This window comes from Myxocyprinus asiaticus, chromosome 41 (assembly GCF_019703515.2).
Source record: "Myxocyprinus asiaticus isolate MX2 ecotype Aquarium Trade chromosome 41, UBuf_Myxa_2, whole genome shotgun sequence".
NCBI lineage: Eukaryota > Metazoa > Chordata > Actinopteri > Cypriniformes > Catostomidae > Myxocyprinus > Myxocyprinus asiaticus.
In genome coordinates this window covers 21,127,366-21,151,569 of record NC_059384.1, presented here as the reverse complement: position 1 = coordinate 21,151,569, position 24,204 = coordinate 21,127,366, and the positions used below count along the sequence as shown (strand labels likewise).

At 38.6% G+C, this 24,204-nt stretch overlaps 1 protein-coding gene across 11 annotated transcripts in view; it reads left to right on the top strand.

The window, feature by feature from the left end:
• The window catches only part of LOC127432196 (nuclear receptor coactivator 2-like), a 138,860-nt gene that overhangs the window by 18,002 nt on the left and 96,654 nt on the right, over positions 1 to 24,204 (top strand). For 9 of the 11 annotated variants that reach the window (XM_051683070.1, XM_051683068.1, XM_051683071.1 and 6 more), the window contains exon 2: positions 18,847 to 18,933. The gene's annotated coding sequence lies outside the window, so the exon portion shown is untranslated. Of the gene's footprint in view, positions 1 to 18,846; positions 18,955 to 24,204 lie in introns of all 11 variants that reach the window. The other 2 variants (XM_051683076.1, XM_051683075.1) reach the window with 1 other exon arrangement.

Here is a 24,204-nt window from a genome sequence, read left to right as displayed (position 1 = left end):
AATACCTGTGGAGAGGGAGAAAAGAGGGGAGGGGGAGGACAACACCAGTAAACACAGCCCAACCTAGGCCCCTTCACAAAACTGGTCACACTCAGCTAAGTGCCAAGACTGAAAACAGTTCCTATCGCGAACCAAGCAAAGTTTTTGCCATTACATTCCGGCACGCAACAAGCTACTTTAGTTTTATTTTCAGTCCTACTTTTCCGATAGCATAGCCAACATCTCTTAGAGGACTCTTCAAAGTCTTCCACCAGTTTTTTGTAGGACGTTGTAAGATTTTATCATTTGGTCTGACCTATCAACACCACCCATGTTTTTGTTATAATCGCTGATGACAGTGGGCTGGAGGGCTACTTCTTTTGTCCAGACGCCATCATTTTTTACAAACCTAGTAATTTCGGTTGAACCATTCGCATTGTGGAAATTGGAGAGGCATGTAACTGCACGCGTGTCCTTCCACTGAATTACAAGTATATTCCCCTCAATCCTACACAACCTCATATCCCCACGAGCTGTCTTGTGTTCCCATCTTTTGATGTCTTTAAATTCTGCAGGAAACAGTTTACGATTCACCCTGCATGTCCCTCAGGCATTAGTTCCCATTTCTGGGGACGTGTAAAAGTTGTCAAACCAAACATTGTGGCCCTGGTCTTTGAATGGCTGCAATAACGATTCAACTACTTTGGTGGCCAAGTTAGTGACACGCCCATCATGACTACCTGTGTAAACATTAAAGTCGAGTGTATACCCTGAGTCTGACGTTGCAATTACCCATAATTTAAAACCCCACCGAGTAGGCTTGCCCTTCATGTATTGTTTAAATCCTGACCGAACTGTAGACTTGACCATACGTTCGTCTATTGCGAGATTTTGGTTAAGCTGAAAGAGCTGCTGGCATTTTTGTTTGAGGTGGTCCATAAGATAACGCAACTTCCTAAGGCGTTCCTGATTATTCTCTGTGGTAGGGTCTACAACATGTAGAGCTGCTAAAAGAGCCTTGTAGCGGTCACGCGACATAAATCCCCTCGCCCGCGTGCCCTGAAGTGACTTGGTTCCCCAATGACGATGAGAATCAGGGAGAATTGAAAACCCCATGTAAATGATCAACCTAAGAAATTTGTAAAATTCATCGGGGGTCTCCTCCATCCAAGCTCCTTGGTAGCTAGAATATGACGGACAGTTTAGGACGAGCAACCACACCTGACGGTTTGTAAAGCTGCATATCTCAGCAACTACAGCCTGAGTGAAAAAACAGCATGAAAAAGTCAATTTCTCGCAACATCAAATTGGAGGTTGACCGCACAGCCTGACGCACGCTACCTAAGTCAATACCAAATGGACGGCTAGACTTAAATGGGAGAGGTTTTGGTGCCTGTGAATCGATGTCAGTGTACAAGGAATAAGAAACAGAGTCAGGGAAGCATTTATGCTTTCTAGCTGAATTGGGACCTGTGCGAGAATGGCTAGCCATACCCAAAATAATAAGAGTAACAGTGTTAGTGTTACTGTGAGTATCAGTCATATGAGAAATGGAAACAAACAATACATACACATTCATATATACCCAGTTGATGGTCTTGGCTGGGGATCAGGTTCCATCTCCTCGTGGTCCGGGTCTTCCTGCAGTAGTTCCTGGTCCAGCAGATCTTCCTCCTGTGTGCCCATGCACTCAAAAGCAGGGAGCCATAGTCTTTCCATCTCAGAAAAAAAGTACACAATTGGTAGCCAGCAGTGTGTTCTTCACAAATCCATACACTGAATTGTCACCAAAGGCTTGCAGACTAAGCAGAATGTCCAACTGCAGACAGCCCTCTCACATTTTCCTTGTGAACAGGAAGCTACACACAATCTAAAATCATGTCTGTGTGATGGATTGGTAACACTATTTGCTAAATTATAGAAAGATATCTACCATTTTTTTTTATTACATGGAAAAATCAACAAGCTAGATAACTTGTCTAACTAGCAGGCCAGTTTCCAGGCAGGTCTGAATAGCGTCAGAAAAAAAAAAGGTCTGAACAGCGTCTGCTCTCTGCCTTACATTACTCCAGGTGGATTTTTCACAAGCAACAAAATTGGCCAAAAAAGTTATTGATATTTAGTTAAAAATGTACATAGTATTGCTAGTTAATGTTTATTTAGCAAGTTTCACAGAAACTGCCAAAAAAACTTTATATAAAAAGAAGAGGCTTGCTGATAATGGTCACGTTTTTTTCCAGAAAAACAAAAAACTAGCTAGTGCAAATAAATGCTTCGTAACTAAAAAGGTTTGACTATCTTCCACAAGCAACAAAATTGGCCAAAAAAGTTATTGATATTTAACTAAAAATGTACATATTATTGCTAGCTAATGTTTATTTAGCAACTTACACAGAAATGTGCTTAAAAATAGTGGCTAGCTGCCTGTCCGATGAACGCCGACGGTCATGTAAATTTTTTCCAGAAATAACTAGCGTTACTCCAACAAATAAATGCTTCGTAACTAAAACGTTTTGACTTTCAATAGACAATATTGACAACATGTGTTAAATAACTTGTCTTACCTTGAAAGATCACCTCAGTTTTCAATTTGAAGCAGTAAGTCCAACACTGGAGGTAATCTCCCGGGATATCTCTCTCTGTCTCCACCCAGGCAAATGGACAATGAAGCTGATGATGATACATTTATTATTCCCCTTAACCAATCATATGTGCTTTTAGCTTATATTGTCATGAGTATCTGGCAGTTTTCAGAAATAAAATCGGTGATTGGAATGGCGAAGATATTAAGACAGGAACCATGGGAATAATTGTTCCCAAATTTGAACGCTCTGGCTGGAAAGGTTTAAACAATATTTTTTTTTTTTTTTATCGAAAAAATAATAGATATCGATGATAACCTTTTGAGTAATTTTTTATATTTAGCTTACAGTATGTTCTACATCTAGACAATCGGATCAGATATGTCTTGCTAAACAATGCAAGCAGTTCGGCAATGTTATACACACAACTAGCTAACTGAATCACAGTCATGAAATAAGCCTGTTAGGAAGTATTTGCTGGCTAGCCTAACCCTGCAGTTATGGAAACGGTGCTAATGAGGCTCGGTAGCCGCTAGCTAGCTATCCAGATAATATGATATTGTTGTGTACAGAGCAAGATGGCACAGTCAGTGCAATACAGCTCTCAACTGAACACACAACATCTTCGACATCAACACCATTGCTGTTTATTTTTTTATTTTGGAATGCCCAATTCCCAATGTGCTCTAAGTTCTCGTGGTGGCATAGTGACTCGCCTCAATCCGGGTGGCGGAGGATGAATCTAAGTTGCCTGGCTTATCACGTGGCTTGAAATTGTGATGTTTTTTGGCAGTTGGCAATCCAGTTTACGGTGCATTACTGCCACCTATTGAGCTGGAGTATGTAGCGTCAAAAGAAAGTCTTTTAGTGGAGTCAAACATCAGCTGAAGATGAGATCACACACACCTTATGTAGGTATCTTACCCTCTGAAGTTTACTTGTTAAAAAACTAATTATTTTTACATTATTCTTGAGGTCTAACAAACATGTGGAATTCATTTTCTCCCCCATTAATGGTATGAAATGTATATTGTGATAAATATCGATATCGAACAAATGAAAATAAATATTGTGATAATATTTTTGGCCACATCCCCCAGCCCTATGTTGTAGTAACCCTGAAACAACTTTTACTTTTCAGGTGATGTCACCAATCCCTTGTACTTTTCAACCCCTCTTCCAAACTATGTGGCATATAGAGACCACTTTTCACAATCCAATGAATAGTTGATGGAAAAAATCTAGTCCTGGCCTAGAAATTTGTCATATCACTGTACTGTTGCGAACACTGTTTCATGTTGACTAAAATGTTGATCAGAGATTAACTTTAATACACAATTTCGAATGGGAAAGACTTTACAATCTTTCCAAGATGCTAGTCGATTATAGTGTATGATATTCTCATTCTAGAAAGCATTTGACTGGACATAAATCACTGTGTTTTTGGTCTGTTTTCCCAGAACAGAAAAATTTTAAGTTGAGCATTTCTGCTAAAAGTTAATTTTATAAAATTTTAGGTGCACACTAGCATATTGTGTATGGATTCACAGCTAATACACATGCACTAAAAAAGCTACAAAACTCATTTTTTATTTAAAGGAATATTCCGGGTTCAATACAAGTTAAGCTCAATCAGCAGCTTTTGTAGCGTAATGTTGATTATCACAATTTATTTTGACCAGTCCCTCCTTTTCTTTAAAAGAAAAAGCAAAAATCTGGGTTCCAGTGAGACACTTACAATGGAAGTGAATGGGGGCCAATCTGTAAACGTTAAAATACTCACTGTTTCAAAAGTATAGCCACAAGACAAACAGTATTCGCGTTAACATGATTTTAGTGCGATAAAATTGCTTATTAACCTTTTTGTGTAAAGTTATTGCCAATTTTACAACTCATTGCCATGACGATGTAATGTCAACAAACCCTAAAATGACTGTAAAAAAGACAATTTAAATCACTTTACAGCTCAAATAATACATGAGTTTTAACAGAAGAATTAATGTGTACTTTTATAAAATAAACCCTCCATAAAATTGGCCCCATTCACTTTCATTGTAAGTGCCTCACTGTAACCTCTATTTTTACTTTTTTTTTAAAGAAAGGGTACTTGCATGACTTTCTTTTGAAAGGGTTTTTTTTTTTTTTTTTTTGTGGTAATCAACATTGTGCCACAAAAGCTGTCGATTGAGCTTGACTTGTATTGAACTAGGAATATTCCTTTAATCGGATCTTCAACAGTTACACACAAGAAGAGGCATGAATCAGCCACTCATAAGATTATATTGTAATACTTTTAATTTATTGACAGAACAGAGTAAAAAGTAGAACAGCTAGCCTTAAATGTGTCATAATGTTCTTGACAGTCTTTTTTGGGACCCCATGCTGATGTTTTCTTTTTCTCTTTAGCAGAAAACCTCTTTCATTGCAAAACTGTCATCTGCAACAATGTATGCTTAGTCTTTACAGCCCAGTAGTGGCTCTGTTTATTTTTGTTTCTAAAGTCATCTTACAGTAAATGGCCTGGAGTTACAATCATGACATTATGGTTTATTTTGAAAGCCTTAAGCTTGAGTGGCCAAAGCACTAATTTTGGATAATCATGGTATTTGACAACCGGAAACTGTAATACAATTTCACGGCCTTGATGTCGACTGGCAGAGTGATGACAGACACTCCCTTCACTGCAAGCGCTCTGTCCACAGAGACAATTCTCCACTGTAGCTTTTGACTTTTTGCCTGTCTCGTACAATTATGTGTCCTCCTGAAGAATCACCAGTATTCCCGATCAGGTAATGCAGGATTTATAGTTCCGACATGCTGGGCCTCACTGCAACCGTGCAGGCTTTTTTAAATGGAGCGGAAAAACCGTCTCTTCCCTTGTTCACTCGTAGAAGGCAACACCCGAGCGTCACACCCTGTCTCTCCACCCACTTCTCGGGATGTTAAATGTTAAATAAACCAGTTAGCTTTACAGTACGTGCAATTTAAATGTAAACAAAGCATAGATGGCACTAATCCATAAAGGGTAAGCGTGGGCTTCCAGCTGTAGAGGAGAAAGGGAATGATAATCACATGTGGAATTGGAGATGACAACACATTCACTAACGGAAGCCAAACATTGATATGTGATGTTTTCTAGAGGGTTAACAGGAAGAGTGTCTAGCCTGACACTTAACATACAGATGGGCTTTCATGAGGATTGTATTGCCTCATATCGTTGGATCAAGAGAATGTGGTACCATGAAAGAATGTTATCATAGTGTTATCATAGAGGTTATAAGATGCAAGGAGATCTAGGTACATATTTTTTAAAAAATCAGTGAGCTGTTTGGTTACCTGAATGACTAGTTGACTAATCTGTGTAGGAAGTTCCTTTTATAATTCTGCTGGTTAACTAGCTCTGGATGGATGCATTTCTTAGTAGGCTTTTCATTTGAGGGTTTTTGAAGGGATGTATCGATATTTTCATCCTAGTTTTATTACTACCCCTTCCGTGATTTTTATTTTTTATTATTGTAAGAATTGTAAGGTTTCTACAGTAATGGAAAACCTGGAAATATCAGGAAATTTTTAGGATAGTGATTTCCAGTCATCTTAAAATCATAACTTGATTTCAGCTCCAGAGTAGTTTGATACTTTTCCTATTAGTAAGACATTTATTTATTTTTGCTTTCTGTTTAACTCTCGAGAGGTTTATCATGGGTTTACATGTGTGACTTACAAGATACCTTGTGCAACACAGACAAGGGGATGAACAGGATTGCAGCCAGATTATTGAAATAAGGTGTTGGTGGAATTTGTCATGTTTTGATAACCTCAGTGAAATCAATATGCTGTGGTATTTACTGCTTAGTATCGCAATAACATGGAACATTAACACCCAGATTGGTGGTACTTGAGACTCATGTTTAATACTAAATTCATTGCAGTGACCCAACAAGGCAAGGCAAGGCAGGTTTATTTATAAAGCACATTTCATACACAATGGCAATTCAAAGTGCTTTATATATAAAAATTAAGAACAAGAAATAAGAATAAAAAGTAGTAAGATGCATTTAAAAGTAAACATTATTAAAATGAATAAAAAAGAATGCTGCAGTGCAGTCAGTAAGTGTAGCATAGTGAATAAATGCACAGCTAAGCAGGTAGGTTAATAGTCATTTCCTATATAAAACAAAGCAGTAAGCCATGTAAGGCCATTCATTAAAATAGGTTTTACCACTGGTATCATTGGGAGCACCTTAGCAACCACATAGCAACGTACTGGCATTGTGGTGAGTTTTGCTCTAACAAGCACCACTCACATTTTCTTCTGACATTGTAAAAGTCTATTTAAGTAAACTGTATATACAGTGCATTCAGAAAGTATTCAGACCCCTTCATTTTTTTCACAATTTGTTATGTTGCAGCCTTATGCTAAACTTCTTTAATTTTTCTTTTCATGTCAATCAACACTCCATACCCCATAATGACAAAGTAAAAACCAGATTTTTGATAACTTTGCAAATTTATTAAAAATACAAAACTGATATCACATTGACATAAGTATTCAGACCCTTTGATATGACACTTAAAATTTAGCTCAGGTGTATCCCATTTCTCTGGATCATCTTTGAAATGTTTCTACACTTTAATTGGAGTCCACCTGTGGCAAAATCAATTGATTGTACATGATTTGGAAAGGCACACACCTGTCTACATAAGGTCTCACAGCTGAAAATGCATATCAGAGCAAAAAAACAAGCCATGAGGTCAAAGGAACTGCCTGCAGAGCTCAGAGACAGGACTGTGTTGAGGCACAGATCTGGGGAAGGCTACAAAAAAAATTGACTGCATTGAAGGCTCCCAAGAGCACAGTGGCCTCTATAATTCTTAAATGGAAGAAGTTTGGAACAACCAGGACTCTCCCAAAGCTGGCCGCCCGGCCAAGCTGAGCAATCGGGGGAGAAGGGCCTTGGTAGGAGAGGTGACCAAGAACCCGATGGTCACTCTGGTTGAGCTCCTGAGATCATGTGTGGAGATGGGAGAAACTTGCAGAAGGAAAACCATCACTGCAACACTCCACCGATCTGGACTTTATGGCAGAGTGGCGAGACAGAAGCCTCTCCTCATTGCAAGACACATAAAAAAGCACCTAAAGGACTCTCAAACTGTGAGAAACAAGATTCTCTGGTCTGATAAAACGAAGATTGAACTGTTTGGCCTCAATTCCAAGCATCATGGCTGGAGGAAACCAGGCACCGCTCATCACCTGCACAATACCATCCCAACGGTGAAACATGGTGGTGGTAGCATCATGCTGTGGGGGTGTTTTTGAGTGGCGGGGACTGGTCAGGGTTGAAGGAAAGCGGAACGCAGCAAAATATAGAGATATCCTTAATGAAAACCTGGTCCAGAGCGCTCAGGACCTCAGACTGGACCGAAGGTTCACCTTCCAACAGGACAATGACCCTAAGCACACAGCCAAGACAACACAAGGGTGGCTTAGGGACAACTCTGTGAATGTCCTTGAGTGGCCCAGCCAGAGCCCAAACTTGAACCCAATCGAACATCTCTGGAGAGACTTGAAAATGGCTGTCCACTGACGGTCCACATCCAGCCTGACAGAACTTGGGAGGATCTGCAGAGAAGAATGGCAGAAAATCCCCAAATCCAGGTGCAAAACCTGTTGCACATACCCAAAAAGACTTGAGGCTGTAATCGCTGCCAAAGGTGCTTCAACTAAGCACTGAGTTAAGGGTCTGAATACTTATGTGATATTTCAGTTTTTTATTTTTAATAAAAGTTATCAAAAATCTGGTTTTTGCTTTGTCATTATGGGGTATGGAGTGTAGATTTAAAAAAAAGAAAAAAAAAAAAGAAAAGGCTGCAACATAAAATGTGAAGAAGAATAAAAAAAAATGAAGGGGTGTATATACTTTCTGAATGCACTGTAATTGCTTTTGATCCAGTGGCCTCTATAGTGTGGTTAAGTTGTTTGCTTTGTTAGACCATTAAATCTTGACTCACTAACACAGTCAAGAAGCTGACGGATGAAAATATCAACAAGGAAGGTAACATTTGTATTTGGCCTCTGCGTCTGGCCCATTGCAGTTGGTTTTGAGTAAGTAAAGGAATCTGCATGGCCAATCTAATCTTTAGCCCTTGAGTGGTACGATTATCTGGTTGCTTTCTCCTGACATAAGCCTTTAGTGACAGCCCCACTGAGATGACTTGTACCTGCTTCAGGCCATGAGGAAACAGAGAGGATGATGGGGAGAGAGCAGGATCACTTACCCTTAGACATAGGGTTTAGACAATCCCAATCACATCCAGTCACAGAGCTGCTAAGTGAATTTGACAGGAATATGTGAGTTGTCAAAAGTATGAGGAGTGGAAGGTTTTTTTTTTTTTTTTTTTTTTTATCAACTTTTGGACTCAATATAAGCCTAGTTTGCACTGCCCCCATCATTTAGTTACAGTCTCTTTGCAAAGCCTGCATCGCATTGTGAAAGATTTACAAAGCAATCTGCGCTGAAATATGCTGCTCAAACAGTTAAAAAAATATTCCATGTTGAATACAAAATAAGCTCAATCAACAGCATTTGTGGCATAATGTTGATTATTACAAAACATAATTTTGGCCTGTACCTCCTTCAACAAAAATCAAGGTCACTGTTTGGCACTTACAATGGAAGTGAATTAGGCCAGTCCATAAATGTTAAACTCACTTTCAAATGCGTAGTCGCGATATGTAAACAAAATGCTTGTTAACATGATTTTAGTGTGATAAAATCGCTTACTTTCCTTTTCTGTGTGAAGTTATATCCAATTTTATAGCTTCGTTGCAATGACGACAAAACACCATAAATCCTGTAATCTGCTACAACAGTGTTCAGCCACAAAACAACAATTTAAACAACTTTACAGCTTAAATAATACATACATTTTAAACTAAGTAGTAATGTACATGCTTTAATAAAATTGTAAGCTTCACATTTATGCATTTTAAACCCTCCAGAAATTTCCCCATTCACTTCCATTGTAAGTGCCTCACTGTAACCTTGATTTTTTTTTTTTTTTTTAAAGGATGGATGTTGAAATAATTTTTTGTGGTAATCAACATTATTCCACATATGGTATCAACTGAGCTAAACTGGTATTGAACCCGTAAAATGTCCTTAACGTTGGACTGAAACAATCGCAGACCTTGTTAAAAAAAGAAAAAATAAATTTAAAAAAATAATTCACGCGCATTTCTAACTTTGTGATCCTTCGGAAGGATATGAAGAGCAGAAGGTGCTACACATAAGCAGGAACAGTAAGGATTTCAGAACAATACATTTTTGCTGCTTGGTTTTAATATATGGTCTTTTTCGACTGGGTGTGGAAGATTTGAGTTCTGAAAGTTACAGTATGTTTTCATAGTATGTTGATCTCAAACTGTCATGAAAAATTATATTCATCATGAATTGACCTCTTTAAACCCCGTTGTAGAACTGGATATTAGTGAAAGACTGATTATATTGGCTGATATTTTGCCATTTCAACAGACTTGTATCAACAGACTGTAAAAAGGAAATTGTAGCAATTTCCTGTTTACAAATATTTTTAGTGAATTTTAAGAAAATACTGTATTGTTTAAAATATTAAGTTAAAGTATGTGAATTTAATGTTTAAGTGTTTATCTCAATCCCTATTATTTAATTGTATTATTGTTATGTATATTTAATATATGTTTTATGTTGCAGATTTTTGATAACTTTGCAAATTTATTAAAAAGAAAAAACTGAATTATCACATTGACATAAGTATTCAGACCCTTAACTCAGTGCTTAGATGAAGCACCTTTGGCAGCGATTACAGCCTCAAGTGTTTTTGGGTATGATGCGACAAGTTTTGCACCTGGATTTGGGGATTTTCTGCCTTCTCTGCAGATCTTGTCAACCTCTTGTCAGGTTGAGTGAGGACCGTCAGTGGACAGCCATTTTCAGGTCTCTCCAGAGATGTTCGATTGGGGTCAAGTCTCTGACCCTGGGCTCTGGCTAGGCCACTCAAGGACATTCACAGATTTGTCCCTAAGCCACTCTTGCATTATCTTGGCTGTGTGCTTAGGGTCATTGTCCTGTTGGAAGGTGGCCCTTCGGTCCAGTCTGAGGGCCTGAGTGCTCTGGACCAGGTTTTCATTAAGGATATATCTGTATTTTGCTGCGTTCCGCTTTCCTTCAACCCTGACCAGTCCCCCAGTCCCTGCCGCTGAAAAACACCCCCACAGCATGATGCTACCACCACCATGCTTCACCATTGGGATGGTATTGCGTAGGTGATGAGCGGTGCCTGGTTTCCTCCAGACATGACATTCAGTCTTCGTTTCATCAGACCAGAAAATCTTGTTTCTCACAGTCTGAGAGTCCTTTAGGTGCTTTTTTATGTGTCTTGCACTGAGAGAGGCTTCCATCTGGCCACTCTGCCATAAAGTCCAGATCGGTGGAATGTTGCAGTGATGGTTGTCCTTCTGCAAGTTTCTCCCATCTCCACACATGATCTCTGGAGGTCAACCAGAGTGACCATCACGTTCTTGGTCAGCTCTTTTACCAAGGCCATTCTACCCTGATTGCTCAGTTTGGCTGGGCGGATAGCTCTAGGAAGAGTAGCCTTCCCCAGATCTGTGCCTCAACACAATCGTGTCTCTGAGCTCTGCAGGCAGTTCCTTTGACCTCATGGCTTGGTTTTTGCTCTGATATGCATTTTCAGCAGTGAGACCTTATATAGACAGGTGTGTGCCTTTCCAAATCATGTCCAGTCAATTGAATTTGCAACAGGTGGACTCCAATCAAAGTGTAGAAACATCTCAAAGATGGTCCAGAGAAATGGGATGCACCTGAGCTAAATTTCAAGTGTCATAGCAAAGAGTCTGAATACTTATGTCAATGTGATATTTCAGTTTTTTCTTTTTAATAAATTTGCAAAGTTATCAAAAATCTGGTTTTTGCATTTTCATTTTTGGGTTTGGATGTAGATTGATGTAAGAAAATAAATCATTTAAAGCATTTTAGTGTAAGGCTGCAACATAACAAGCTGTGAAAAAAATGAAGGGGTCTGAATACTTTCTGAATGCACTTTATATTGCCATTATAAAGGTCAAAGTATACTTCGGGTGTGCATGTTGCAGATCCCTCCGTGTACAGTATTTGTGATGCAAATCGCGCCTAGATTTTCTTGACTCGCGCACGTGGTCCTTGACTGTGCGTGACGTCTGCGCATGCATTGGCCATTGACTGTACTAAAAGAGTGTCACAAAGCAGTTGTAGTGCACATGCGTCAAAAGCGTTCCTATTCCTTTGCGGTCAGAAAAGTATACTCTCAGAGGCAACGCTGTCGACTGGGTGGGAGCCAATCCAGAATATGCAAAAACTAAGTATACCTTAACGGCCGTCGGGTGGCCAGTTATCTTGTTATCATTTTGGCCATTGAAACATCCTTATCTAAGTGTCATTTCTAGAGATGAGATGTGTCTTTACTTGGGTGTAATAGGAAATTATGTTTGCCAAGTGGCATTATGGAAAAGAATAAGTGGTTAGTCAGTCATTGCTGTGCTGCTGTAATATTTTGCATCATAGTGGCCAGTGGGCGAGATGGGTCTGTGGTGCTACATGCCACACTAACACTGACATGAACTTTTGACCCAGACTGTGCAGATGGAGAGTTTTTGGGTGTAGGGGAAGGGAATGCAAGCTTCCCACTCTATCGCAGCATGTTCATTAGGAGAAGGTCCACTGTGTGTAGTCTACTGTGTGTGTCCAGTCTGTGATTTCCATGTCTATGGACAAGCAAGAAACAAAGTTTATCTGCAATTGTGACCTTTTATTTCAGTTTTGATATCTGAATCAAATGTTGTGATTACTAAAGCTTGTGACTTGCTGGTATTTAAAAGACTTTTCCACAAAAACAAAAGGGCTACTTTTTGAGTCACTGAAACTGTCTGACAGTTAAATCAGCCATTTGACTGATTTATCATGGTTGAGGGACCCCATAACTACTGTGACCAGTGAGGTTAAGACCTGCTGTGGGCAAGCACGAGCATGTGTCACAAGAAATTGCGGGAAATTCCTCCAGCCTCTTTAACTTTCCCTGATCAATGTAAATATAAAAGAATTTCAGAATTTAACTGATTGTATCTACTGTATATGAAGATGACTCAAAGTCATGTGTGTATACATGATATGGAGATTTTCTCAGACTGTGCATTTCAATATTAGGACATAGGGTAGCATAGAATTGCTAAAGACACAAAATCTAGTGTAACGGAAGTGAAATTGCATTTAGCCTATTTTAGAAACACCTGCCCAGAGCACTCATATTGTTTAATGTCCCCATCAAAAACAGGGTGCAAGGTCTTTTGTTTTCCCTTTGTATTGTTGTCACTGAGTGAATAGAGTTGTAGCCAGGCATCTGCTTTCTGAACTACATGTAGCAATATCTGGTCAGCACATGACATCATGTGACAGGGTTGCAGAGTGCCCTCCCCTCAGGTATTTGTTCACAAACTCCCAGGAGAGTTTCTGCATAAGTCAACAAACCCCTTTAAAGGCATTCGCTCACAATGGGACAATTCTGGCAATTTCTACACGTGATTTCAACTTTGTTTAATGATACTTGCTGCAGCAAGTTATTTTTTTCATCTTCTCTGAGGCTAATTCTTGGATCTGGGAGATGATTTAAACCCTTTTTTTCCACTAATTACTTGCTGAACATAATTAAAAAGGCGTACTTCATGTTACTATCTAATAAGCTTGAAACGATTCCCTTGTGGAGCAAGAGGCCCTGAAGACGTTTGGATCACTATTAAATCCAACCTGATGATGATTGTCATTTTTTCCCTTCCTGTTTTTTCTCTCCAAATTTTCCCCCTCCTAATGATGTTGAGCTCATTTTCCGTCCCTTAATAGACTTAAGAAAAGTTTATGTGCTGATTGCTTTATACCATTTACACTTTGGGGGATTCTGACAGCATAACCGTTAACCCTGGCTGTTTGGCTTTAAGAGTCTGTGATTCTGTGTGGGCCTACATATCCACACACGAGAGATTTCTACAGATTTGGAAGTCATTGTTCACAAAGTTCTTAATATATCACCTTCTCTTTAGCATGGTCTTTACTGTGTTATTAAATATTGACTAATTATTAAACTTAGGATGCATGACCCAAAGAAACCTACACAAATGCATAAACTGGGTCAAAATGACCCCTATCGGATTCAATGGTTTTCTTCTAAGAAAAAGTATTGTGTTTAAAACTTTATCTTAAATTATTTAAGAATTAGATCAACTGTTTATGTGTTTAAGTCATGTTTATTTGTTTACCTTTTAATGTACATACCCAGTTAAAAAAAAACTCCCCTCAAAACTTCTCTCAACTCCCCGACCTTCACTGTGACCAAATCACTGCGAGAAATCTCTTTTATTTATTACTATAAGTAATATTATAGGAAATATTAAGAGTAGAGACATGAGAAAAAGTACGTCAAGGGGTGGGATTCGAACCCGGATCTCCAGCATGACAACTCATACACATACTGTTGTTACACCCAGAGCTACTACAGCTGCACATGGGGGCCAAGTTTGTCATAAAATCCTGTGTTTCCACCAGACTATTGGAGCGCAAAGTCACTTAGTTATCCAATCTCTTAATCCACTAAATGTCTAACCCATTAACCAGTTTAATGTCTCTGCCCCATCGCATAAAATCCAAATATGCTGCCTTCATTTGATCAGCTGTTGACCCCAAATAAATCTGTCATGGTTGTCTTGAGCTTGGTCTGAGCAGTGGTGGGTGGAATTAGTGTAACTAGCCCCTGCCAACAAGAATTAAATTAATTGCAACTTTTCCTGAACCGACTCTTTCTGAGCCTTCATCATAAACATATTAAAACATCTATGAGTACAGACAACTATCTCCACTGGAATATTATAAACCTTATTTGCTTCTCATTATAACACAAAAAAACTACACAATACTTTTTTGCAATGATGTGCATTTCCAGCATAACCTGGTCTGTAGACTAGATAATCATCATCTGAGGACTCTGATTCTGACTCCAAAGTCATTATGGATGTCTCATCAAACATTCCCAAAGCCTCTTAAAAAAGCCAAAAGACCATATTCACCATTATTTTATTTATTTCATAAATATGTTACTTTTTATTTTTTAAAATTGTATCCCCTTTTCTCCCAATTTGGAATGCCCAATTCCCACTACTTAGTCCCCACTACTTAGGTCCTCATGGTGGCATGGTTACTCACCTCAATCCGGGTGGCGGAGGGCAAGTCTCAGTTGCCTCCACTTCTGAGACATTGAATCTGCGCATCTTATTATGTGGCTCGCTGTACATGACACAGCGGAGACTCACAGCACAGGAGGCTCATGCTACTCTCCGCGATCCACGCACAAATTACCATGCGCCACATTGAGAGCGAGAACCCTTAATCGCGACCATGAGGAGGTTACCCCATGTTACCCTCCCTAGCAACCTGGCCAATTTGGTTGCTTAGGAAACCTGGCTGGAGTCACTCAGCACACCCTGGATTGAACTCGTGACTCCAGGGGTGGTAGTCAGTGTCAATACTCGCTGAGCTACCAAGGCCCCTATACATATGTTACTGTAACAATTCTAGGCTAATAGTAATACAGTAGAACAACAATCAGAAAGCTAGCTAGTTTGCTAAAATGTGTTAGCTACCTTAGTATTTGCTCTAATAGTTTGCTAATTAGCTGGTTAAAATATTTGAATGCCTGTGCTTCAAAATCTATCTGTCATATATTCCAAAAAGTTTTACAAATATATTATTTTCAGACAAAACTTACTAACTTTCTAAAATGTGCTAAATACCCTAGTATTAGCGCTAGAAGTTTGCTAGCTAGCTGATTAAGAATATAATTTAGAATATCTTAATGTCTATGCTTCAAAGTCTATCTGTCATATATTTTAAAAAGTTATAAAAATACAGTATTTGCAGACAAAACTTACCTTACAGTATCACATGAAAATATCTCTGTGCTTGCAGTGAGTTGACAATTCACATGACAGCTGTCTGAAGCTAAATCTGAACAGCAGTTGACATGGGACAAATGTGAATGCATGAAAAACTGATGAAAGTGATGATGTGTTCTTAGACATGAAATGTCTTACAAAGTTGATAAAAAAAAAAAAAAAAAAATAGTCAGAATTCCACCGTAAATACATGGGTCATTTTTACAAACTGCCGAAGGTCTCTTTTAGGGTGCTTTCACACTTGGTTTGATTGCTTTGACTGAACCATAGTTTGTTTCCTCCCCCTGCCCCCGCTGGTCTCTGTTCACATCATATTATTTGGGTCTGATCCGCGGTCCGATTACGTCATCAACGTGAGTACAAGCGGCAGCTGTTTTATCACTAACTAGGTAACAATTCAAGACGTCAGCTTCACTGTATTAAGTGAAGTATTAAAGTTTGTCTCTTTGGATTTACCACCAAAACTTTACATGCACAGAACGACACTTGCATATGTCTCCCGTGGATGCATTGAATGTGCAATGATCTGATGGATATTAGCGTTTTGTCTGCCGCAAGCCTTCGAATGCATTGCAAGAGATGTGAAGAATGTGAGCTGCTCTCTGAAGGAGATTTATTTGGAGACAAGCAGGTATAAGAAATGCATTATACCACAATAATCGCAAGCCTGCAAAGATGTGAATTATACATCACAAGCGGTTCATTTCCACAATTTGGTATGATTGTATTCAAATCATTAGCTAACCGTACTAGAGTTCACACGAACCTTACCCCAGAACACCTTTTTAAGTGGGTCCCGCACCCAGTGTTCGAAAAACAGAGTTCACATCATCCAAACGAATTGAACTTTGACATCTTTCGGACCCAAGTGTGCACCAAAAGTGCTAGTGTGAAAGCACCCTTAAGGTGGTTACACACCAGACGTGAAGCGTCGCAGCTAGGACACGGCACAGGTATCAGACATGGGACACGTTGATGCAGGTTGCAGACAGTACACACAAAAATTACCAAGGTTTCTCCCTTCAAGAATGAAGAACGCTAAAGTATAATAATCTATGTCCTTTTGATAATGATTTGGGTTGAATTTAATGGAAAATATGCGAGTTGCGCTCCATGGCACGGCAGAAATTTGAGTAGCTGGGCGCTGCCGACAGACGGTGAGTGGCGGCGGTGGTGTGCGTACCCTAATTGAAAACAGTTGTTTTGAATTTTAGAACATGCCATGTCGTCTGTCAGATGCGTCCGCTTTAGACTAGTTTAGCCTCTCCAGGTATACTTTTAGAAAAAAATAAATTACTCTCATTTAAATTGAAGTACGTTAGAACTCTGTCAGTCAGACCACTCTGTATTTTCTCTGAAGCCATATAGCTGGACTCTTAAAATAAGACTTGCTTTTATTTTTATGGTTGTCTTAATGGATCATCTCCTCTTTCTGTCTTGAGGTTGCTTGAAGTGACCTGAATCAAAGTGAACTGAATCGCTTGTGTCCCCACTTTGCGTTTAGCTTTTATGAACTTTCTTTAATGGACTGTATAAACTTGAGTATTCCTGAATCAATTAAAATGTGTTCCCCTCCCCTCTTCATTACCAAGATGGCCAAGATAGAGGAAACCAGTTGAACCCTATACTCCAGCTCTGCTCTGCTACATTGCAAAGGCTCTTGCTCTCTCTCTCTCAGTAGTTCTTTTAAGATAATTGCTTGAAAAACATGACTACTCCAGAACTATCTTCCACCATCAATTCCAAAAGTCTATCTTTAAAATATCTTTCAAAAAATGTTAATTTGAGAGGTGAACCTATGGCAGACCAATAATATTGGCCTTTTGTGTGGAATATCTTATGTAAAAATTCTTTTTTGGCCAGTTTCTAAACACTTGACTGTATGTGTTCCGAAGAACCCTGATGAAAAAGTCCAGCATTCTATGTTAGCCCAACTTGGTTTGTGCTGGTTTGGTGCTGGTCTAGGTGGCGGATTAACATAGCCATGTAGTTAACCAGCACAAAGTCTTTTTGATTAAGCTGGTTGACCAAGGAAAGAGTTTATTGTTAGTTAAGGTAGTTAAGAAACCAGACAGAGATATCAGCATCCCATGCTGGAGACCAACATAAAAAAACATCAACAACCCTGATAGGTGACCTCTGTGGATCTACTCGGCAACACCAGAGCATGATGGCTGTAAGACTGGTCCCCTTAGGACTGGTGCCGGCAAGGTGTCGTTATTAAGAATAGCCACACTTTGCCTGACAGGTCTGGGAATGCTCAGCTGTCTCTTTTTCTTTATGGTTTGCTGATAGCTCACTGATAGAGGACAGCTCAAGTGCTAATAGCCGACAAAGCTCTGCTTTTACAATATGACCGGGAAATGATAACACAGAATCTCTGGAACCTTTTACAGAAGCCAGTTTTTACTTACACTGAGGGCAGTTGAAGGTTTGTCCTTAAAACATGAAGGTTATTTCCTCGAAGATTTTTAGGGACTGGTTGTTCTCACAAAATTGTCTCTATTGCAAAAATCAGGAATGATAATGGTATATCTTGTTTGGCTTATGGAATTGATCTAGCTACTTTGTGAATGTATTAATGCTGCGTAGTGGTCGACTGTTTTAATCAATTGCCGATACGATATTTAAAGAGCAGGGTGGCTGATATAAATGCAGCTACAGTATATAAATGAATGAAACAATTTAGCAAATGCAAATGAGATGTACAAATAATTAGAATTAAATGATGACCTTTTTTTTTTTTTAACAGTATCTACATAAAAAAAAAAAAAAAGACTAAAACATGAAAATTGAAAATTTGCATTATCCATTGACAGAGTTGTCAGTAGATTTTGGAACTTTTACATGAATGAAATTGCACCATTGGCCAATTGCCGATAATATCAATGACCGATTAATTGGCCTGGCCATTTATATTGGTCTATATATTGTGCATTCTATGAATGTCTTGTAAACGGCCGTTTTGAGATGCGCAGTTTTGAACTAAAGGACCGACTTGTCCGACTAAAATTCTGTGAAGCTTTATTCTGATTGGAGCTGCTACTTTGCTCTATACACAAAACTGTTTATATGAAATATACAGCCCTTATTACCAAGAAAAAGCAACACTAATGGCACTAAATGTAAAAAAGCATCATTATTAAGGGTTTGATATAGAATACATTGTTTTGCTTGTGTTTGGCTTGCTAAACTCTAAATGAACTCTAAAACTCAAGTTCAGATTCTAACTGGATATTCTCCTCTCTTCTACAGATTGAGAGACGTGAAGAATGCCCAAAGATTTCCACTGCTCCCATTGCTGCAGAAATGCCCTGAGGCCGAGTCTGGACTGAAGCCAAGGTGAGCTGAACAACCTATGATGTACGTGGAGTGTTTCTCTATCGCTGCCCTATCAATTTGTTGGGTTAATTCAGTCAAACAAGGTCTAGTGTGTGTGTTTATGAAACTTCACTGTGGGAAAATGTAGAAAGCACTTCTATGATATACTGTGAAACAAATGAAAGTGTGAGTTGATGTGGTTTGCGTGGGAGGCCTGACGTCATTTCCTCCCTGTTCTTGGTTTGAACAACAAAAAAGGAACTATGTTTTTTTTTCTCTTGTTTTCATCCAGATCTCTTCAGATCTTTCCCTCTTTTCTTCATGTGTTCATCTAGAACTTTGTTGTAGGTCAGGACGGTACAAATAATATTCTCGATATAATTGCAATTCTTTTTCTGACGATATAAAATGAATCAAAATTGTGAATATTGCAGTGATTTTAAATGCATTTGGCCAGCAGGTTTCCTAAAGGCGGTATCATTAGAATAGTTTTTGATTTCACGACTCCTCCCGTGTCTCGCAACTCTAAAGTATGAGAGCGTTAATATTTCAGACTTCAGACGAAAACATAGCTGAAGAGACAGTGAGTTTGATTAATTCCCATAAGTCAATTCATGTTGTCTGTTTCAAAGAATCTAGATTCAAAACTCATTCAACGATCCGTTGTCATCATCTATCAGAAATCTTCATGGAAGTCTTTGTGTGGCATTTTTCATATATTAAAGTGTTTTAGCAATATTTACCTTAATTTTGTTTTACTGTTTATTGTTAAGTATTGTTATATTGGTGCAAATAAATAAAAATGATTAAATATAAATCTTCCTTGTATTAATTTACTGAAAAACATTGTAGAAAACACGCCTTGATTATTTGAATTATATTTTTACTGTTTTGGTTCTTATATTAAACATTTTAAATCTACTTTGAACACCCTTTTAAGCCATATAAAAAGTATATTTAATAAATATCCAAATATCTACATTGAGTGTAGTCAAAAAGATTAAATATATTGAGATATAATTGTTTTAGCTGTATCGTCCAGCCCTACTCTGTAGTCGTGATTTAATTGTGTTATACTATTATCAAACTTTAAAATCTGTTTGATTTCACAACTCCTGTAAAGCCACTTATAGGGAAAGCAGCAAGTGAGCATGTGTTTGGCTGCGTGTTGACTGCACAGTCGCCACCTGCTCTGCCTTTAGCATTGCTCTTTGCTGTCATGTGACTGAAGAGCAGCCTAATGTCTTGGTTAAAATGACGGATGAATTTTTGAGTGCAGATCGTGTGCTGCATGTGTAGTGGGATGGGAGGGGGAGTTTGGGGGCTGGATTTTCCTGTACAGGGAGGGCAGGAGAAGGTTGGGGGTGGGGCAACTGTAGCTTCTCAGATGGGATTTGCATTAGTAGTTTGTCAGCTGTCATTAGGAGCAGATGACAGTGAGGATAAGCCTCTGTTTGCACACGGCTCTATCTCCTCTCTCCTTCTCCATGAACTGACCATAATGTACACCTAAGAAACACTGACGGCCGATTTACACTTCATGCGTCTCGATCGAGCAGATTGTTTTCCGATTGGATGTGCACATTCCATTTACACTTGGCCACATAAATTTGTCTACACAAAACAGATATAAATCCAATTTACTATTCACACTCTATATGCAAATAAACAGTTCACTTCCATAATGATTCTAATGTCGGATAGTGAAATTTTAGCTGCATTTAATGAGGCTCATAAAATCTGAAAACAGGAGGTGGCTAAAATTGCTTTGACGATTGCAATACAAAAGACAACAGCTGTTATGTTGCACTTTTACTTAGTCGTCTTTGGGCTCCCAAACATCCGTATGCTCGGTTTGGGGCAAGTAAAGTTTACACATGTGACCTGAACAACCAGATGCATTTACACTTGGCCTAGTAGCATCTTACGCGACACTTGGCCCAGTCGTGTCACGGACTGCTATCCGTCTTGAATGCGTCATGGAGAACATTTAAACTCGGTCTTCTCGTGATCTGATAGCCATCCGATTTGTAAAAATGTGGCCAGGTTTAAATAACCTCTGAATTGGCTAACTTGCCTTGTTTTGATGCAAGCTATTTATTATTTTTTTTCTATTTGCATAAAGAAAGAATTCCACCTTGTTCATGTGTCAAGCTATGGTTATACGGAGTGCTACTGATGCACACAGTGTTTTTCAACTCCTCAGTACAGTCCATAAGTCCACTCTTGATGTATTAATGCATGTCCAGTGGTGCACCCCATCTATAGCTCTTATAAGGGCATGTCCTGTATTTAGAAATCTAGCTCATATTTAAATGGGCCTTGAACAATTAGCTATGCATCACCCAAATGTAACTACTTGCGTATTAAGCACACAATGTCCCTGCATCTCAAAGAGCTACATACAGGTCTTTTTCAGTGTGGAAGCCCATTATAATGATCCTTGAAATGCATGCTATTATTATAAGAAAAAGACTGCAAATGCAGTTTTATTTAGGTGAAAACATCAACACAAGTAAGCAATGTTTTGAGGCTTAGTCATTTTGACTTTATTATACCAGTAAACGTGATAATAATTGAGGATAGTTGTTTGGAAGCGCATTCTTTTTTCTTGCAAAATCATGCAATAATGTGCATATTGACCAACTCATTATCCTATACTCATGCAATGAGAGTTACATTGGAGTGATAAAATTGATACAATACAGCTAAATATTAGTTAAATATATAAGATGCAGGAAGCTTTGCTGTAAAGGATGTTCTGTGCTCTCCCACAGAGTTCATATTTGTAGATGCTTGCATTAATGTAACCCTCTTAAACCTACAGTCACTTTCTGGACATCATGCCCAAAACTATGTTTGGTATAGGTTAAGTTGTAACACTAAACCCAGAGGTGCCCAAACTAGGGCCCGCTGGCCAAAGTTGGCCTGTGATGACCTTTGATTTGGCCCACCTTGCCATAGATGACAAGAGGGGAAAAAATGGAAGAAAAAAAATATTTATATATATGGCATTGATGCAGCTCTGCGTTTTGAATTAATCTTTATTTTATCTTAAAATCTTTTGTTTTATTTTTGCATTACAAAAACTATAGCTTATTTGAAAAGTAGAGAGTATAAGTGATTTAATTAAAAAAAATGGATATGCATATTTCAATGACCTTTTAAATAAGTGTTGTCTGAAGGTTCATTCCATTGGTCATCCCAGGTGTCATCCCAAAAGCTTCACTATGATTGGCCAGCTCCAAAGTCAGAGGTGTGCCTTCAATAACACCAGACAGAACCCAGTTGGTTTAAAACAGAGCTGGAACTGAAGCAGTGTCAAGAAATAATTAGGTGGACTCGCGGAACAGTGCGTACAGTCATCCGAATTGAAATATGTCTTGAACACGCACTATATGTTGTGCAGCATTTCATATCTGTGTGAACGTGACCACTGAAGCGCACCCGTGAAGTGGGCTTGATGAAGTCAGGTGAGAGAGCATTTCGAAATAAACAACGGTTCCATTCACTCCAAACACCGCACAACATTACGACTATAAGTGAACAGACCAGGACTCTCAAAAATCCCTTTTTGCCAGCTAGAAAAAACGGTAATGCAGTAAACTAATTCATATTTCATCGTCTTATTCTGACTAAAACCCATTTTGGGGGTGTGTATAATGTGTGCATCATACTGTAATTCGTTTGTCAAACATGAGGATATCTCGTTTACTTGCAACTATCTGTCTAAAAACAGATATCTGCAAGTTTTTTAATAACCATAAGATACAATGCCATACTTCAGCAAGTTCTTAATCATAATCATATTTTGGAGTCAACGAAATTAATAGGCCTCCCAATTTTTTATTTGCAGAAATGTGCTTCGTAGCTTTTATTTCCTTTTCATAATGTAATGCATTCAGCCTTAATCCATCACCTCTTAAGAAGCAGAAGTACAGTTCAAGTTTTTGATATCACAACAAATAAAATAAAAGTTGGCTAAATGCATTAACTACGCAAAAACATTTTACAGCATTGTTTAATTCAATAATCCTATTACATTTGGCAGTCCCAATAAATGATAATACTGAGTGAAATCCAAGACAATGTGTAGCCTAGATCTATGATAAGGAATATATTTAATATCTTCTTTGTCACAAAACAAAGCAATATCCTGCTTGATAGTATTACGTTATGCCATTGTATCTTCATCTCACCAAAACTGCACAGAACTACCTTGTGTTCAGTGTGAGGAGATGCGCTGTTCTTAAAGAGACATTAACCATGTTTTAAGAGACGATTACATTTAGTCGTTTAGCAGACATTTTATCCAAAGTGACTCTCAAATGAGAAAGAGACACAACATACATAAAAATTATATTGAAAACAATTATGTGCATTGTGCAAGTATAGGACACATGATGATTTTAATTTTAGAGTTCTGTGTGTTTTGCAGTATTAATATTTAATTTTAAAATAATACAGTTTGATATATGCAACGTTTAATTTTGGCCCACTGCCCTCAATCAAGTTTGATTTTTGACCCTTCATAGGAAAAAGTTTGGGCACCTCTGCGCTAAACCATCAAGTAGCTTAATAAAATACTCCCATTCCAAAAGCTCTCTTCTTCAAATAATTAAGTGAGAGAATCTCTGACGTACGTTAAGAGTATTTCTACAAAACAGGAGGTGGTATTTAAGCTCATCTTGGATCTAATCTTCCCTTCCCACAGAGCTTGCACTAGAGAAGTTTATTGATTTTTCTCACTGCATCTGTGTCTCTTGTAACATAAAACCCATCAATACACATCAGACATTTTACTCCCTCTCTGTTACATTTTCAGTTATGGGAAAATAGTTAACCCTGCATTTCAAAATCCACTGACAGGCTGCATTTAGTCAATGCTAGAGCAAAGAGTATGCTCCTGATGGACAGATAAGGGAAATTCATTAGTCTCTCTCTCATTTCAAGCCGCTAGTGTCCCGTGCCTGCAAGCCGGTCCAGATCCGCACTTGCTACTTAATGTGTTTATTATACAGTGCTCTCCCAATGGCAGCTAGAAGTCACTGTCAGTTTAAAAGATTCATGAATGTGATCGGCTTCGGTAATGGACGTTTGCTTTTTGGACTTGCCTCATGCTGCCACTTTAAGACTGTTACATTCTCAGTAATTGTAGGGCTTATGGGTGGCAGGAACATCTCTCTCCCTCTCTCTTGCTAAACAGTGGAGCCATCTGGGACAGTGGCTGGAAACCAGGCCTGCGGCTCTGGGGAGGAGAGAATGTCGATCTCCCCTCCTCCTCTCTCTCAA